This window comes from Nerophis ophidion, linkage group LG04 (assembly GCF_033978795.1).
Source record: "Nerophis ophidion isolate RoL-2023_Sa linkage group LG04, RoL_Noph_v1.0, whole genome shotgun sequence".
Lineage (NCBI taxonomy): Eukaryota > Metazoa > Chordata > Actinopteri > Syngnathiformes > Syngnathidae > Nerophis > Nerophis ophidion.
Window position 1 is genome coordinate 67,527,457 of NC_084614.1, and position 19,969 is coordinate 67,547,425.

At 40.2% G+C, this 19,969-nt stretch overlaps 1 protein-coding gene and 1 long non-coding RNA gene across 3 annotated transcripts in view; one reads left to right on the forward strand and one right to left on the reverse strand.

Annotated features, from left to right (window-relative positions):
• Window positions 1-19,969, forward strand: part of LOC133551784 (uncharacterized) — a 95,808-nt gene that overhangs the window by 56,715 nt on the left and 19,124 nt on the right. Inside the window, exon 4 of the long non-coding RNA XR_009806565.1 lies at window positions 4,911-4,991. This is a non-coding gene — a long non-coding RNA (uncharacterized LOC133551784). The remainder of the gene's footprint in view (window positions 1-4,910; window positions 4,992-19,969) is intronic.
• klf8 (Kruppel like factor 8) overlaps window positions 1-19,969 on the reverse strand; it is a 117,207-nt gene that overhangs the window by 51,657 nt on the left and 45,581 nt on the right. The window lies entirely within an intron of this gene.

Sequence of the window (19,969 nt, forward strand, 5' to 3'; positions counted from 1 at the left end):
AAAAATCCAGATATGCACCACAAGTTATTTTCCTAATATAATATATTTACAGCACTTTTTATGGAAGCACTTTCCCCCTGAAGATTTTTGACATAAAATTGCTCAAAAAATAGGTTAAAAAAGGCTGCAAAAAATCTACTTTAATCCAGATTGGCATCAAAATCTACATTATTTATGTCTAGTGTTTAGGGTCAGAATTCCGAACAAACAGAATTATGAATGGGTGCTGAATCTTATTAAAAAAAATGTGTATAAAATACAGAACGGCACTCCAGAGGAAAAAACGGTTTGTGTGGCAATAAACACTATAATTGAAGTGATGTCCTGTACCTTTTGTACACAGTTGTTTAGTGTTTAGGAAAATACTTCGATGAAACAAACATCTAAACCAGGGGTGTCAAACTCAAATACAGAGTGGGCCAAACATATAAACTGAACAAAGCCGTGGGCCAAAGTTGAACAACTTAACCTTTTAATAGATAACCAAACAAGTTTTGCATTGAATATTGAACAAGCAAGGCTTATATAACTTTACAGTGACATGCAAAATCGAGTTTTGTTGGTAGCGGGGGTGTATACTGTAGAGTTAGTGCTGCAAAGGGTTCTGGGTATTTGTTCTGTTTGTCATTCTTGTTTGCTGTGGGTTCACAGTGTAGTGTAACAGTGTTAAAGTTGTTTATACGGCCACCCTCAGTGTGACCTGTATGGATGTTGACCAAGTATGCCCTGCATTCACTTGTGTGTGTGTAGAAGCCGCATATATTACGTGACTGGGCCGGCACCCTGTTTGTATGGAGGAAAAGCGGACGTGACGACAGGTTGTAGAGGATGCTAAAAGCAGTACCTTTAAGGCACGCCCGCAATATTGTTGTCTGGGTGGAAATTCGGGAGAATGGTTGCCCCAGGAGATTTTCAGGGGAGGCACTGAAATTTGGAATTCTCCTGGAAAAATCGGGAGGGTTGGCAAGTATGAGAATTAGCGTTGAATGCGGTGATACAGCGGCACCGCCACTGTATAACACTGGCGGGCCAGCTCTAATGTTATTTAATTATTGCCTCAAGGGCCAAATGAAATTACACGGCGGCCGCGGGCCAGAGTTTGACACCCATGATCTAAACACTTTTGCTGAATCAGACATTACTTTCCCCATTAAGACCAATTGCAGGTTTTTACTTCTATCCATCCGTAAAAAGAGGTCCTGTGAAGTAAACGCACATTACCTACTATGTAGAGTGACAGCACTGAAAGTAAGAAAGAAGTCCTTGGCTTTTAAATTATTGACGTGCTGAAATGCGAGCGGCATTGTAATGCTGTACCCGCGGCTCGGCCTAACTGCTGGTGCCTCGGCAAATATCGCGGAGATATTACAATACATGCGCTTTCTTGCAAAGATTTGGGATTTAAAGTCATTTTTCTTCCTGATTTTATAAGAGGTTTCACGACACGCTACTGCATATAGGAAAATATGGGTGATTTATTCATGATATACCTCCAATGCACTTTTTGCTATCGTTTCAGTTTGAAATAAGTCATTATTGCAATAGTATTTTTACACCAAATTAGCTGACATGTTTTTGCCATAGAGTGTCGCCTCGTGACTCGGCTCTTGTGGATTCCACCCCGAGGTGTGGCTTCAGCCAATCAGCTCGGGGTGTGGCTGGATGCATCCGCTCTTCCATTTAAGCACGCACACACACTGGTCTCTCTAGGGCCATTGTGAAAGGACAGAGCCCCCTCTGTGTTTCTAAACAAAGGGGGGGCTCTACCTCTGAAAACCATTTCAGAGGTAGTCACCTGAAGTGGTTTTCACTTCACAGGTGTGCTTGAAGCTCATCAAGAGAATGCCAAGAGTGCCAAGGTGTTTTCAGTTATTTCCCCTTTTTTTTGTTAGGTACATAATATAACTCCACATGTGTTCATTCATAGTTTTGACACACACACAGTAATGCAATATATACAGGATAGTGACATGTGAAAATGTGTTTGTGTTAATGATTCTACAAACCACGTTTCCATATGAGTTGGGAAATTGTGTTAGATGTAAATATAAACGGAATACAATGATTTCCAAATCATTTTCAACCCATATTCAGTTGAATATGCTACAAAGACAACATGTTTGATGTTCAAAATAATAACATTTTTTTTTTTGCAAATAATTATTAACTTTAGAATTTGATGCCTGCAACACATAACAAAGAAGTTGGGAAAGGTGGCAATAAATACTGATAAAGTTGAGGAATGCTCATCAAACACTTATTTGGAACATCCCACGGGTGTGCAGGGTAATTGGGAACAGGTGGGTGCCATGATTGGGTATAAAAACAGCTTCCCAAAAAATGCTCAGTCTTTCACAAGAAAGGATGGGGCGAGGTACACCCCTTTGTCCACAACTGCGTGAGCAAATAGTCAAACAGTTTAAGAACAACGTTTCTCAAAGTGCAATTGCAAGAAATTAAGGGATTTCAACAGCTGCGGTCCACAATATCATCAAAAGGTTCAGAGAATCTGGAGAAATCACTCCACGTACGCGGCATGGCCGGAAACCAACATTGAATGACCCTGACCTTCGATCCCTTAGACAGCACTGTATCAAAAACCGACATCAATCTCTAAAGGCTATCACCACATGGGCTCAGGAACACTTCAGAAAATCACTGTCACTAAATGTAAGTGCAAGTTAAAGCTCTACTGTGCAAAGCGAAAGCCATTTTTTAACAACATCCAGAAACACCGCCGGCTTCTCTGGGCCTTAGATCATCTGAGATGGACTGATGCAAAGTGGAAAAGTGTTCTGTGGTCTAACGAGTCCACATTTCAAATTGTTTTTGGAAATATTCGACATCGTGTCATCCGGACCAAAGGGGAAGCGAACCATCCAGACTGTTATCGATGCAAAGTTCAAAAGCCAGCATCTGTGATGGTATGGGGGTGCATTAGTGCCCAAGGCATGGGTAACTTACACATCTGTGAAGGCACCATTAATGCTGAAAGGTACATACAGGTTTTGGAACAACATATGCTGCCATCTAAGTGCCGTCTTTTTCATGGACGCCCCTGCTTATTTCAGCAAGACAATGCCAAGCCACATTCAGCACGTGTTACAACTGCGGGTACTTTCCTGGCCCGCCTGCAGTCCAGACCTGTCTCCCATCGAAAATGTGTGGCGCACTGTGAAGCGTAAAATACGACAGCGGAGACTCCGGACTGTTGAACGACTGAAGCTCTACATAAAACAAGAATGGGAAATAATTCCACTTTCAGAGCTTCAACAATTAGTTTCCTCAGTTCCCAAACGTTTATTGAGTGTTGTTAAAAGAAAAGGTGATGTAACACAGTGGTGAACATGCCCTTTCCCAACTACTTTGGCAAGTGTTGCAGCCATGAAATTATAGTTAATTATTATTTGCAAAAAAATATAAAGTTTATGAGTTTAAACATAAAATATTTTGTCTTTGTAGTGCATTCAACTGAATACGGGTTGAAAAGGATTTGCAATTAATTGTATTCTGTTTATATTTACATCTAACACAATTTCCCAACTTATATGGAAACGGGGTTTGTAATTGGAATTTTACTTAAATATTTGTATAAACGATCGAAGTATTTTAGTTATAAAAAAAAATATGTTTAAAACAATAAAGCATGTGATCAACTGTGTCAAAAGGCAAAAAAAAAAAAGCCTCTTTTTGGGTTTGTTGTTTTGTCCAGGTGTTTTCAAATTGATGACCTCATTGTTGCCTATTCTCTAACCCAGCGGTTCTCAAATGGGGGTTCGTGTACCCCTGGGGGTACTTGAAGGTATGCGAAGGGGTACGTGAGATTTTTTTTAAATATTCTGAAAAAATAGCAACAATTCAAATATCTTTTATAAATATATTTATTGAAAAATAGCAACAATTCAAAAATCCTTTATAAATATATTTATTGAATAATACTTCAACAAAATATGAATTTAAGTTCAAAATCTGTGAAAAGAAATGCAACAATGCAATATTCAGTGTTGACAGCTGGATTTTTTGTGGACATGTTCCATAAATATTGATGTTAAAGATTTATTTTTTTGTGAAGAAATGTTTAGAATAAAGCTGATGAATCCAGATGGATCTCTATTACAATCCCCAAAGAGGGCAATTTCTATGTGTAGAAATATTTATTTATATTTGAATCACTTGTTTATTTTTCAACAAGTTTTTAGTTACTTTTATATCTTTTTTTCCAAATAGTTCAAGAAAGACCACTATAAATGAGCAATATTTTGCTCTGTTTTACAATTAAAAAAATCAGAAACTGATGACATAGTGCTGTATTTTACTTCTTTATCTCTTTTTTTCACCAAAAATGCTTTGCTCTGATTAGGGGGTACTTGAATTAAAAAAAAATTCACAGGGAGTACATCACTGAAAAAAGGTTAAGAACCACTAACCTGATCAGCCAATTGTCACTGCTTGTGTCTTCTCTATCTCTATCCATCTTTATAGCGAGTGACATCATGAATAAAAATGGCTCCTCCAGAAGCCCTTATCGCTTCGTTCAATGGGTGTGTATTCATCCAACTGATTCGTGTGTATACATTAGTGGGGTCTGCATGCTGGGTAAGACATTGGCGGCATGAATTAAAACTATATTTTGCAGGGTCAGAAGCGTAGTTTTGACTGTGATAGGTGAGCATTAGGATTTTGTATGCCGCAGTTGCGGACGGTTCATTCTGTACATTTTTACGGGAAGCTTTGATCAAAACCCCAATTGAAGGGTTTGATAGCGTAAGATGGAAGCAGTTGTTGGCCATTAGCAGTTGGACACCCTGATGTTTGGCAATGCAGACCTTCATAGCCATGCTAAGCCAATTCTGTTTGCAATATTTTAGTTTTAGAATCTTAATATGACTGTCAACTTTACTCTCCCTCAGCTCGCCAGCAAGTTAAGTCTTCTTTCCCCTGAAGCAAGATCCTGAAACCAGCTGGAAGTCATAGGCCCAGTAATGAAAAAGGTAAGAAAACACAACAGGGTGGTGGTGAAGGTGTTGGAGTGTCCTTACGGTGACAAACCACACCCAGTGAACAGGAAGCCTAGCAATGTTGTTGAGCCGCTGCGATCGGAAATGAACAAAAGATTAAATAAATAGGCACCTATTTCCATTTGTTCGTCCAAATGTAGCAGAAAATAATCCAGATAAAACAACTTAAGGACAAATTGCCTGTTTGTTCTAGAGATCTCAAAGTGGAAGGGATTCAGAACGATAGCTTTGACATCTGCATAGAAATGCTATTTACAAACTCTGTTTCCATATGAGTTGGGAAATTGTGTCAGATGTAAATATAAACGGAATACAATGATTTGTAAATCATTTTTAACCCATATTCAGTTGAATATTCTACAAAAACAACCTATTTGATGTTCAAACTGATAAAAAAAGTATTTTTTTTTTGCAAATAATCATTAACTTTAGAATTTGAAGCCAGCAACATGTGACAAAGAAGTTGGGAAAGGTGGCAATAAACACTGATAAAGTTGAGGAATGCTCATCAAACACTTATTGGTAACATCCCACAGGTGTGCAGGCTAATTGGGAACAGGTGGGTGCCATGATTGGGTATAAAAACAGCTTCCCCAAAAATTCTCAGTCATTCACAAGAAAGGATGGGGCGAGGTACACCCCTTTGTCCACAACTGTGTGAGCAAATAGTCCTGTGATATCAAAGGCTGAGACTGTTATTCACAATCAAAAAATACAGTGGAACCTCAATTTATGGGGGGGACGGCGTGGCGGAGTTGTGAGAGTGGCTGTGCCAGCAACCTGAGGGTTCCTGGTTCAATCCCCATCTTCTACCATCCTAGTCATGTCCGTTGTGTCCTTGAGCAAGACACTTCACCCTTGCTCCTGGTTAGCGCCTTGCATGGAATCTCCCGCCATCAGTGTGTGAATGTGTGTGTGAATGGGTGAATGTGGAAATAGTGTCCAAGGGCTTTGAGTTCCTTAAAAAAAAAGGTATAAATGCACTATACAAGTATAACCAATTTACCATTCATCATTTATGATCTTAATTGGGACTTGGACATGGTTCACCAACCGAAAAGTTTGTATAGAATAGAATAGAATAGAATAGAATAGAATAGTGAAGCAGTCCCCTATACGAATCAATGTAAACATGAATAGTTGGTTTGAGCCTCCACAAAAGTCCCTATTCTAGTAAAAAAAAAAAAAAAAAAAAAAATATATATATATATATATATATATACATATACATATATGTATATATATATATATATATATATATACCGTATTTCCTTGAATTGCCGCATGGCATATAGTATGCGCCTGCCTTTAATTACTGCCGGGTCAAATAATTAGCGCATGCTTAGTATTACCGCCTGGTCAAACTCGTGACGTCACGAGTGACACTTCCCCTGTCATCATTTTCAAAGTGGAGGAGGCTGATTTCAATACCGGTAATTTGAAATCGCATAAAGGGAAGAAGATTTTTTGGCTATTGAGTAGGATTTAAGGTCCAAGCTTACATCACACTCCATTTTTTACTGCCTACCTTTGGTAAGTGCCGGAGTGAGAAGAGGTTTTAAAATAATTGGCGCGTGCTTACTTTTACCGCATGCCTTTGGTAAGCGCAGGAGTGAGAAGAGGTTTTAAATTAATTAGCGCCCCGGCGGCAATTCAAGGAAATACAGTATTCATGTAGGGATTCACGGTGGGAGAGGGGTTAGTGCGTCTGCCTCACAATACGAAGGTCCTGAGTAGTCTGGGGTTCAATCCTGGGCTCGGGATCTTTCTGTGTGGAGATTGCATGTCCTCCCCATGAATGCGTGGGTTCCCTCCAGCTACTCCGGCTTCCTCCCACTTCCAAAGACATGCACCTGGGGATAGGTTGATTGGCAACACTAAAAAAATTGGCCCTAGTGTGTGAATGTGAGTGTGAATGTCGTCTGTCTATCTGTGTTGGCCCTGCGATGAGGCGGCGACTTGTCCAGGGTGTACGCCGCCTTCTGCCCGATTGTAGCTGAGATAGGCACCAGCGCTCCCCTTGACCCCAAAGTGAATAAGCGGTAGAAAACGGATGGATGGATATATTCATGTAGTCCCCACTAGCGTTAGCTCCAATTAGCAGAGTGAGGTGATCCTTCATCGGCCTGTGTCCCGGTAGTGTCTCCTCCTTCACTTTGATAAAGGTCAGTTATGGCATCTTTTTCGGTCTCATCACAATTAAAGACTTGCTGTGGAACAAAGCCCCCTTCGCTGATAAAATCCTCTAACTGAAGGTGCAGCAAGCCTGAGGTTAATTGGCAAAAACGCTAGTTCAAAGTGGTTGTCTAGCAACCCGATGCTATGGTTTGGACACATTTAAAGCGTTTCTGGTCACATAAAGTGATCTCTAAGACAGGCTGACACAGCTCTGACCGACGCAAGGTACAACAATTGTGGGAATAAACACGTCAGAAGTGCCTTTGCCGTCGAAGCTCTCCGAAATGGCTTCGCCCGTGTGTACAGGAAACGGATTAAAAAACTGTATTCACGGGACGGCGTGGTGCAGTGGTAGAGTGGCTTTGCGCAACCCGAGGGTCCCTGGTTCAATTCCCACCTAGTACCAACCTCTTCACGTCCCGTGTGTCTTTGGGCAAGACACTTCACCCTTACTCCTGATGGGTGCTGGTTAGCGCCTTCCCTCCATCAGTGTGTGAATGTGTGTGTGAATGGGTGAATGTGGAAGTAGTGTCAAAGCACTTTGAGTACCTTGAAGGTAGAGAAAAGCGCTATACAAGTACAACCCATTTATTCAACACCTGTAACTGTACTCAATAATTTAGAAATACTCTCACTAACAAATTTGAAATAAATAACACTTCATTGGAGTTTTAAGTCTGTTTTTAAATTATTTTAGCTATTTTTAATTCTGGATTTTAGCTATTTTTAAATATTTTGTTGACTTTATGTTTTCACTGCACTGCACTTTGACACCTTTATAATCTCCTTTTACATGTCACATGTTGCAATGACAATAAATACCTAGCTATCTATCCAAACAAGATGCGGTGTCATCAAAAAGGCAGCCCCCTGATGGCTGAAAGCGGCATTCAAAATGAATGAATGAAGGGTTGTGTACGCCAAGACATGGTTCACACACTATGGTGCACTGTAAAAGGTTTGTAAACCAAAAAGGTCCCAAATAGTGGCGTTAACACATCAAGGTTCCACGGATGTGTTACCAAAAATATTCATGGATTATTCTCTTAAATGTACACGATAAAATTTGCAGTCCAATAAGTACTTGGTGTGACATTGCGATCTCCTGGCATGGCATCAACATTATAGTTAGTTACCTTGTTTGGTTGGTTATTTGTTAGCATTGATTGATTGATTGAAACTTTTATTAGTAGATTGCACAGTGCAGTACATCCATCCATTCATTTTCTAGCGCTTATTCCCTTTTGGGTCGCTGGCGCCTATCTCAGCTACAATCGGGCGGAAGGCGGGGTACACCCTGGACAAGTCGCCACCCCTCATCACAGGGCCAACACAGATAGACAGACAACATTCACACTCACATTCACACACTAGAGCCAATTTAGTGTTGCCAATCAACCTATCCCTAGATGCATGTCTTTGGAAGTGGGAGGAAGCCCACGCAGTCACGGGGAGGACATGCAAACTCCAGACAGATCCCGAGCCCGGGATTGAACCCTGACTACTCAGGACACTCGTATTGTGAAGCCCAGGACAGTACATATTCTGTACAATTGACCACTAAATGGTAACAACCAAATAAGTTTCTCAACTTGTTTAAGTCAGGGTCCATGTTAATCAATTAAGGGTAACATAACTCCATGAATTGTTTAGGAAATGAATGCATGTGTAAATAAAGCTGTAGTCACTCACCAGAAAATAAATGCTCGCCAAAGCATTTTATCACACTTAGGAGTTGAGAAGTCGGTACTAATGTTGATGCATATCGAGTCATTGTGCGTCAATGTACGTCAGAGAGGAGCCTCCATAAACAAAGGCACATGTAAAGATACCGGTATGGCGGTATGGTCTCAAATATATACCGCTTTCTAAAATATACCAGTATTAAGTACAATACCAGTATATCAGACAGCCCTACTCTCGAGGAACTCTGAAGAAATGTTTATCCTTTTCGCAATTTGAACGATTCGTACAGCCGAAAACAAGCTAATTGGCGTCTAATAACCTTTGAAAACGGAGCTAGCTTGACCACCACGCATCTTTAATGGTCGGGGCGTGACATCGGTAAAATCCAAGCAAATAGCTTTATTGTTGAAAATAGAGGTCAATTATTGGTATTGCTCCTTTTTAATAGCGCTTTTTCTATTGGTATTTGTATTGCTCCATTTGTAGTGTAATAATGCTCATTTTCATTTCTGTATTATTATTTAATTCGCTTACTGCTTCTTTGCTATCACTTTTACCATCATATTTGTACATATCGTATTTGCTGATGTTGCTCTATTGTTGTTGTTATTGTGTTTGCTGTTGTTGTTTTTGTCTCTCTGTCTAATAATCCCCCTCTTGTCCCCACAATTTCCCACTATGTCTTCCTTTTTTTCTCTTTTTGTCCCTTCCGGCTGCACCAAATATGTTAAAAAGTCAAATACAAGTAAGGCAACAAGAGAAGTATCCTACACATCTCTTTTGTAAAGTAAATCTGAACAGCCGATATGGGCATCTACATCAACTATCTGATTTGCCTGAGAAGCTGCATAGGACAAAAAATTAAAAAATCAAAGCAATTGGCTAAAGAAAAAAACAAACGATCACATTTAAGAAATGATGAAGCCTTACTTTAAAATGTGTAGCGAAGCATTTTTTTTACAAAGCTGTCAAGTGTTGGGCATATAAACAGGATGGGTTCGTTTGGGTCGAACAATCACTTGAGCTTCTCTCAAAAGTGGCGCACACAACTAAGGGTGATGATATGTTTTATCACATTTGGTGTAAATCTGGGGTCACCAATGCGGTGACCGCGGGCGCCAGGTCGCCCGTAAGGACCAGATGAGTCGCCCGCTGGCCTGTTCTAAAAATAGCTCAAATAGCAGCACTTACCAGTGAGCTGCTTCTATTTTTTTTTTTTTTTTAAATTTAATAGCAAGCTGGTCTCGCTTTGCTCGACATTTTTAATTCTAAAAGAGACAAAACTCAAATAGAATTTGAAAATCCAAGAAAATATTTTAAAGACTTGGTCTTCACTTGTTTAAATAAATTCATTTATTTTTTTACTTTGCTTCTTATAGCTTTCAGAAAGACAATTAGAGAGAAAAAATACAACCTTAAAAATGATTTTAGGATTTTTAAACACATATACCTTTTTATCTTTTGAATTCCTTCCTCTTCTTTCCTGACAATTTAAATCAATGTTCAAGTATTTTATTTTTTTATTGTAAACAATAATAAGTACATTTTAATTTAATTCTTCATTTTAGCTTCTTTAAACTTATTATGATTAAAATTCAAAAATATTATTCTTGCAAATCTAGAAAATCTGTAGATTCAGATTTAAATCTTATTTCAAAGTTTTTTGAATTTCTTTTAAAAAAAAAATTCTGGAAAATCTAGATGAAATAATGATTTGTCTTTGTTAGAAATCTAGCTTGAACCAATTTGTTATATATTATAACAAAGTGCAGATTGGATTTTAACCTATTTAAAACATGTAATCAAAATTCTCAAACAAATCTTAATCAGGAAAAATTACTAATGATGTTCCATAAATTTTTTTTTTTTTTTTTTTTTTTTTTTTCAAAAAGATTCGAATGAGCTAGTTTTTCTCTTTATTTTTTTCGGTTGAATTTTGAACTTTAAAGAGAATTGAAGATAAACCATGTTTCAAAATGTAATTTCCATTTTTTTCATGTTTTCTCCTCTTTTAAATTGTTCAATTAAGTGTTTTTTTTCATCATTTATTCTCTACAAAAAACCTTCCATAAAAGGAAAAAAAATGTAGGATGGAATGACAGACATAAATACCCATTTTTTTTACATATATATATAGATTTATTTATTAAAGGTAAATTGAGCAAATTGGCTATTTTTGGCAATTTATTTAAGTTTGTATCAAACTGGTAGCCCTTCGCATTAATCAGTACCCAAGAAGTAGCTCTTGGTTTCAAAAAGGTTGGTGACCCCTGGTGTAAATAAACAGGCTTTAATGACACATTTATGTTGAAATGTTACTAAAAAAAATGCACATTTGCATAACAAGAGACATTTAAAGTGATTTAACCATCATACTGGAAAAATGTCCCAAAAATGCCTACAAAGATGAGGAATACGTTGCTCAAAAGAGTTTTTGGCCTTGTCAGGAGTTACAGCCAGACCTGGAACGCTGAAAGAAGGATTAGCGAATAATTCCTCAACGTTTGTTTTGACCTAATCTGGAGCGCCCTGCTGGGTGGAGTTCAGCGCTCGGGGATCATTCCGAGCGCAGCCGGGGAAAGCGGTGAAAATCAGAGGGAAGGAAAGTGGATAAATAAAGCGAAATATGCAGATTCTGCTGGTTTTGAAAAGTCATCTCTGGGGTTGTACAGAACCACACCCTTTCAGAAGAAACATAAAGTCGGGGGAATATTCTGCAAATCCAAAATTGATCCACTTCTGCAGGGCGAACGAGGCAGTTAGGGCGGGGTCGAGGGGATGTGTGCAGTGGTGAAAGACCCTGGGACTGAACATGTATTCTAGCCTCTCCTAAGGGGTGGGTCCCAGCCTCCGCTTCCCTCTCTCTGCAGAGTTCCAGGAACTTAAAAAAAAAAAAAAAAAAGGGCGGGGTGGGTGCGACCCTGTCAGCCTCTGATCTCCACACAGGAAGTCAGGAGGGTGGGGGAGAGATGAAGGAGAGACGAGTAAGGAGGAAAAGACAGAAAAGAAAAAAAAGGACAGATAGTGAAGATCTTTCTGACCGTCCCGGAGAGGTTTTTCTGGTGCAAATGCAAAGATCATATATTTGAACAGGCCTTTTTATTCACTTAGAGTTTGGTTTGATGCCAAAAAAAAAAGGCTTCAGACTTCATCTACAAAACTGTGTGGGATTCTGAGTCGTCCCTCATTTATCGCGGCCAATTGGTGGTGATAAATATATTTTCGAGAATGCAGGATTTTTCTTAATATATCAAATATTTTCATTGTCAGAGCATAAAATAGGTTTACGACCTCTAAAATAAGTTTAAAAAATACATAGTAGAGCTCTCTAAACATGAAATAACACCCATAATACACTTTTTTCACACATTTCACCCAAAATAAATAAATGATAAATGGGTTGTACTTGTATAGCGCTTTTCTACCTTCAAGGTACTCAAAGCGCTTTGACACCACTTCCACATTTACCCATTCACACACACATTCACACTCTGACGGCGGGAGCTGCCATGCAAGGCGCTCACCAGGACTCACCAGGAGCAAGGATGAAGTGTCTTGCTCAGGACACAACGGACGTGACGAGGTTGGTACTAGGTGGGATTTGAACCAGGGACGCTCGGGTTGTGCACGGCCACTCTCCCACTGCGCCATGCCGTAGTAGCCTGATGTCTGTTCTACTGTAGATTACAGTACTCAGCTGTAGCCCAGAGCAGGGATTTTCAACCTTTTTTGAGCCAAAGCAGATTTTTGGCGTTGAAAAAATCCGGAGGCACACCACCAGCAGAAATCATCAACTCAGTTGACGGTTAAAAGTCATTGTCGCAATTGTTTGATATGATTGTAGCTGAGATAGGCACCAGCGACCCCAAAGGGAATAAGCGGTAGAAAATGGATGGATGGATGGACTTTAAAGCATAACCAAGCATGCGTCAATTATAGCTTTTGTCTCAAAATAGGTGTACTGTCACATCATGCCATGCCTCTTTTGGAGTTTTTTGCTGTTTTCCTGTGCGCAGTGTTTCAGCGCTCCTATTTTGGTGGCTTTTTTAATTTTTGGGGGTATTTTCCTGTAGCAGCTTCATGTCTTCCTTTGAGCGATATTTCCCTCATCAACTTTGTTTTAGCAATCAAGAATATTTCAGTTGTTTATATCTGTCTTTGTGGGGACATTGTGGACGCCGTCTTTGCTCCACAGTAAGTTTTTGCTGTCGTCCAGCATTCTGCTTTTGTTTACTTTGCAGCCAGTCCAGTTTTAGTTTCGTTCTGCATAGCCTTCCCTTAGCTGCAAAGCCTTTTCTTAGGGGTACTCGCCTTTTGTTCATTTTTGGTTTAAGCATAAGACACCTTTTTACCTTCATTTACAAAGCAATTAGCTGCCGCCTGCCACTTACTGATATGGAAGAGTATTACAGGGCTCTAGACAGCACCGACACTCAAAAACAACAACACAAAATTTGGAGACTATTATTACTGGTTTGCAAATAATGTTTTTTATCACACATATGTGAAATTGGATAATCTCCCACGGCACACCGGACTGTATGTCATGGCACACTAGTGTGCCGCGGCACAGTGGTTGAAAAACACTGGCCTGGAGGATCCTCCAAGCGTCATTTTTCATTGCTATATAGGGACGGAGTGGCGCAGTGGGAGAGTGGCCGTGCGCAACCCGAGGGTCACTGGTTCAAATCCCACCTAGAACCAACCTCGTCACGTCCGTTGTGTCCTGAGCAAGACACTTCACCCTTGCTCCTGATGGGTGCTGGTTGGCGCCTTGCATGGCAGCTCCCTCCATCAGTGTGTGAATGTGTGTGTGAATGGGTAAATGTGGAAGTAGTGTCAAAGCGCTTTGAGTACCTTGAAGGTAGAAAAGCGCTATACAAGTACAAACCATTTATTTATTTATCTATATGTAAATACGTTGTTCCAACCTGGACGTTTCATCTAATGCTGCTTTCCATTTACCTCGGAAGATGGAAGTCGGGGCTGGGAATGAGGTCACCGCCGAGTTGTGAGCGTTCCAGTTACGAGGTCAGAAATCAAGACGGCCACATCTACGAAAGCTATTCTTGCGATTGCCTTGTCTGAATACAAGCAGCTTATGGGAAAAATATGCACGCGTTCTGCAACCTTTAAACACGGTGGATGGAGAGGAAACACGGACGCTATTGCTTGCAATGCAGAATGTGTATACCACATGAAAAACAGTACTATAGACCAGTGTTTCTTAACCGTAGGGCTCATTGTTGGGCCGTGAGCGCCCCCAAGAGGGCTGGCAAAAAGTATCAGTTTTGTAGCTGGGGTGTACTTTGTTGTAATACACTTTTCCACCACTTGTGGCAGTAATGACAATATCAAACAAACAGAGGACGCCTGGAGCTAAAGTCAAAGAGAAGTTTCTTAAGCGCAAAATTATGACTGAAGTGAAGAATCTGTATTTTCATTTGCACTTTAATTTTATTGATAGTTTATTAAAGGAATATCCATCCATCCATTTTTTACCACTTGTCCTTTTCGGTGTCGCGGGGGGATGCTGGAGCCTATCTCAGCTGCATTCGAGCGGAAGGCGGGCTACACCCTGGACATGTCGCCACCTCATCGCAGGGCCCACACATATTCTTTATTATTAATTTAGTTACAATTTTATAATTTTGCACCGTAATTTTAACAAAAAATTTAAATTACATTCGATGTTACATTAAAATGTATTATCGGTATCTGTTACAAAAAGTAAAATGTATGACTGTTCAAAATGTCGCTGTGTGCGCGGACGTAGGAGGAAGTCCAAAGCGCCAATAAACCTTAAAGGCACTGCCTTTGCGTGCCAGCCCAGTCACATTATTACTACGGCTTTTCACACACACAAGTAAATGCAATGCATACTTGGTGAACATCCATACAGTTCACACTGAGGACACTGCTACAAATACGCGCCACACTGTGAACCCACACCAAACAAGAATGACAAACACATTTCGGGAGAACATTCACACCGTAACAAACACAACAGAACAAATACCCAAACCCCCTTGCGGCACTAACTCTTCCGGGACGCTACAATATATACAAGCCCCCGCATGGCCCAAATTCCAATCTGCTGTTTTGAGGTGGGTTCACAAGAATAACGCACTTTGTAACTTCAATAATAACTATGGCAGTGCCATGTTAGCATTTTTTTTTTCCATAACTTGAGTTGATTTATTTTGGAAAACCTTGTTACTTTGTTCAATGCATCCAGCGGGGCATCACAACAAAATTAGGCGTAATATTGTGTTAATTCCACGACTGTATATATCGGTATCGGTAATTAAGGGTTGGACAATATCGGAAAAGCGGATATCGGTAAAAAAGCCATTATCGAACATCTCTAATTTTAACTACTTTTTTCACCAGTCATATGAGTTCCTTCTTTTGCGGTATTTTTGATTAGTATTCATTTTCTAATCAGCCTGACCTAAACCCTTATAATAATCTTTGTGTTTAACACATGCTTTCATATCATTTTACAATGTTTATTCTGTTAAACTGTAAGTAGACTAAATATATTTATTGAACATGATTAAAATCAAGAGTAAGGTTACTATTTCAGTGTTGGTATTTCAGTGGGCCCCGGGCCCCTCTGTTGTGGAAAAGTTGAAATACTGACTTCCCTGTACAAATAAAATGCACTGTAAGTTACAACCGGGCTTCGATGTGCTCATACCCCAGGCGCAAAGTTGTTCTGTCAAATGTTGGTCAACTTGACAGTCGCAGCTACTATTATTAGCCGTGTTTCTAGCATTCAGTGTTGTTAGCTTTGTGATGTCATTCCACATTGCTCACTGTGTTATTGATGTCGAAGATGAAGCGCATCCTTGAATCAACATTGTTAGCAATGACCGAACCTTTGCAGATAACGGTCTTGTTAGTTTAAGGTGGCACGCCCAGTCACATTGAGTCCTGTACGTCCCGCTGTTGTCTTGTACAAAACCAAAAAACAACTTATATTCAAATGAATGGACTGCAAAGACAAGATATTTAAAGTTCGAACCGAGGAACGTAATTTTTTTTTGCAAATAATCTTTAACTGAGAATTTAATGGCAGCAACACATTGCAAAAAAGTTGGCACAGGGGCATTTTTACCAGTGTGTTACATGGCCTTTCCTTTTAACAACACTGGGTAAACGTTTTGGAACTGAAGAGACCAATTTTTGAAGCTTTTCAGGTGGAATTCTTTCCCATTCTTGCTTAATGTACAGCTCAAGTTATTCAACAGTCCGGGTTCTCCGTTGTGGTATTTTAGGCTTCATATTGCGCCACACATTTTCACTGGGAGACAGGTCTGGCCTACAGGCAGGCCTGTTTTACTACGAAGCCACGCTTTTGTAACACCTGTCTTGTTATTGTCTTGCTTAAATAAGCAGGGGCGTCCATGATAACTTTGCTTGGATGACAACATATGTTGCTCCAAAACCTTTGTGTACCTTTCAGAATTAATGGTGCCTTCATAGATGTGTAAGTTACCCATTCCTTGGGCACTAATACACCCCCATACCATCACAGATGCTGGCTTTTGAACTTTGCGCTTATAACAATACGGATGGTTCTTTTCCTCTTTGTTCCGGAGGACACAACATCCACAGTTTCCAAAAACAATTTGAAATGTGGACTCGTCAGACCACAGAACACTTCTCCACTTTGCATCAGTCCATCTTAGATGAGCTCGGGCTCAGCCAAGCCGGCGGCATTTCTGGGTGTTGTTGATTAATGGCTTTGGCTTTGCATAGTAGAGTTTTAACTTCCACTTCCAGGAGACGGCGTAGCAAAGTTGGTTGAGTGGCTGTGCCAGTAATCTGAGGGTTACTGGTTCAATCTCCACCTTCTACCATCCTAGTCACGTCCGTTGTGTCCTTGGGCAAGACACTTCACCCTTGCTCCTGGTGAGTCCTGGTGAGTGCCTTGCATGGCAGCTCCCGCCGTCAGTGTGTGAATGTGTGTGTGAATGGGCGAATGTGGAAATACTGTCAAAGCGCTTTGGGCTCCTTAAAAAGGGGTAGAAAAGCGCTATACAAGTACAACCCATTTACCATTTACCATGTAGCGACAAACTGTAGTTACTGACAGTTGTTTTTGGAAGTGTTCCTGAGCCCATGTGGTGATATCCTTTACACATATATTTTGCTTTTTGATGCAGTACCGGCTGAGGGATCAAATGTCCATCATTTCATGGCTTACGTGCAGTGACTTCTCCAGATTCTCTGAATCTTTTGATGATATTACGGACCGTAGATGGTGAAATCCCTAAATTCCTTGCAATAACTGGTTGAGAAATGTTGTTCTTAAACAATTTGCATGTTTTCACAAAGTGGTGACACTCGCCCCGTCCTTGTTTGTGAATGACTGAGCATTTCATGGAAGCTGCTTTTATACCCAATCATGGCACCCACTTGTTCCCAATTAGCCTGTTCACCTGTGGGATGTTCCAAATAGGTGTTTGATGAGCATTCCTCAAGTTTCTCAGTCTTTTTTGCCACTTTTGCCAGCTTTTTTAAAACATTTTGCTGACAAAAAAATCCCAAATGAGCTAATATTTGCAAAAAATAACTAAAGTTTTCCAGTTGGAGCGTTAAGTATCTTGTCTTTGCAGGTTTTGCAATTGAATATAAGTTGAAAATGATTTGCAAATCATTGTATTCTGGTTTTAGTTATGATTTGCACAACGTGCCAACTTCACTGGTGGTGTTTTGTACATATAAAACCTGGCGTACGCACACCTTCACTCAATGTAAGTAACGTCACCTCACGTTAAGTTCTGTACACCACGCAAAACTTTTGAAAAAGTAGTCGGATATCAAGGTGCTGCTGAATGAGCGTTATGGAACTCAGAGACGACATCTTAAGCAACACAAACATTTGTTCTGTACTCAGCCATCTTTGTTTTGGTTGTACTCGTGCATAAATAGACCCGCATTTATGACTTGTTTTGTCTTCCCGTAAAAATAAAGTCGCTAATTTCATTTATAGCTGAAACCAAAGCAGGTTAATGATGTTTACTGATACTTAATAGAGTATCAGTGGCCTAGTGGTTGGAGTGTCCGTCCTGAGATCGGTAGGTTGTGAGTTCAAACCCTGGCCGAGTCATACCAAAGACTATAAAAAAATGGGACCCATTGCCTCCCTGCTTGGCACTCAGCATCAAGGGTTGGAATTGGGGGTTAAATCACCATAAGTGCCCACTGCTCCCCTCACCTCCCAGGGGGTGATCAAGGGGATGGGTCAAATGCAGAGGACACATTTCACCACACCTAGTGTGTGTGTGACAATCATTGGTACTTTAAAGGCCTACTGAAACCCACTACTACCAACCACGCAGTCTGATAGTTTATATATCAATGATGAAATATTAACATTGCAACACATGTCAATACGGCCTTTTTAGTTTACTAAATTGCAATTTTAAATTTCCCGCGAGTTTCTTGTTGAAAATGTCGCGGGATGATGACGCTTGCACCAGTTACGGCTAAAATTCGTCTCTTTTCATCGCATAATTACACAGTAATTTGGACATCTGTGTTGCTGAATCTTTTGCAATTTGTTCAATTAATAATGGAGACTATAAAGAACAATGCTGTTGGTGGAAAGCGGTGTATTGCAGCTGTCTTTAGCACCGAGACACAGCTGGTGTTTCTTTGTTTTTAATACAGAGTGGTCAAGCGAACATGTTTCTCTACGTCAACCAGCATGTTTTTGGATGGGAAAATTGTGATATATATCTTACCGGAGACATCATTGGATTATTCGTCCTCCTGCAGCAGCTGTTTGAAAGGCAGCTGTGAGCTTGGCTCCTCGGCTTCTCTCTGAGACACTGCGTGTTCACCGCAGCCATCCGACCTCGAGGTATGTCTTTACAATCTCACTAAAACACTATTAAAACAATAAACAGATAAGGGATCTTCCAGAATTATCCTAGTAAATGTGTCTAATTACATCTGAAACGCTCACTCTGCCGCCGCCCGGAGCCGTCGCTTTTTATTTTATTTCATTATTATTTTATTTTTTTCTAGTCCTTCGCTATCAATATCATCATCCACGAATCTTTCATCCTCGCTCAAATTAATGGGGAAATTGTTGTTTTCTCGGTCTGAATAGCTCTTGCTGCTGGTGGGTCCCATTATAAACAATGTGAGGACGTGAGGAGCCCTCACTCTTGTGACGTCATCGTCTGCGACTTCTGGTAAAGACAAGGCTTTTTTATCAGCACCAAAAGTTGCAAACTTTATCGTCGATGTTCTCTACTAAATCCTTTCAGCAAAAATATGGCAATATCTCAAAATGATCAAGTATGACACATAGAATGGACCTGCTATCCCCGTTTAAATAAGAAAATTTCATTTTAGTATGCCTCTAACTTTAATATGGTTGATGGAAAGTACAGAAAACTACATCACATTCTTAGTTACACGACTAAAATCATTTTAGGATGATAGAAGTATTTCTGGAGACTCTGTGGGCTTCAAACACGAACGCCCCAACACTTTTTAACATCTATTTTGGTCTGCTCAAGGCTGACCGAGCGTGAACCCCATGCTCGTGCGATCGCACACATTAACGCCCAAGCTCTGGGGAAGAAAAAGTGAAGGTACGTCATTGGGAAAATTTGATTAAAACAATTAAAAATGTATTGTCATGCCAAACGACATATAAGTAAGCTATACGTTCAAATCAAAACAGCAATAGCTTAAAGAAATAGCGCTGGTCCAGAAGTTCTGATAGAACTATGCTATTTAGTGGTTAGTATCCGCCCTGAGATCGGTAGGTTGTGAGTTCAAATCCTGGCCGAGTCATACCAAAGACTATAAAAGTGGGACCCATTACCTCCCTGATTGGCACTCAGCATCAAGGGTTGGAATTGGGGGTTAAATCACCATAAATGATTCCCGGGCGCGACACCGCTGCTGCCCACTGCTCCCCTCACCTCCCAGGGGGTGAACAAGGGGATGGGTCAAATGCAGAGGACAAATTTCACCACACCGAGTGTGTGTGTGACAATCATTGGTACTTTAACTTTAACTAACTTTGTTTGTTAGCATCACAGCAAAACTCTCGA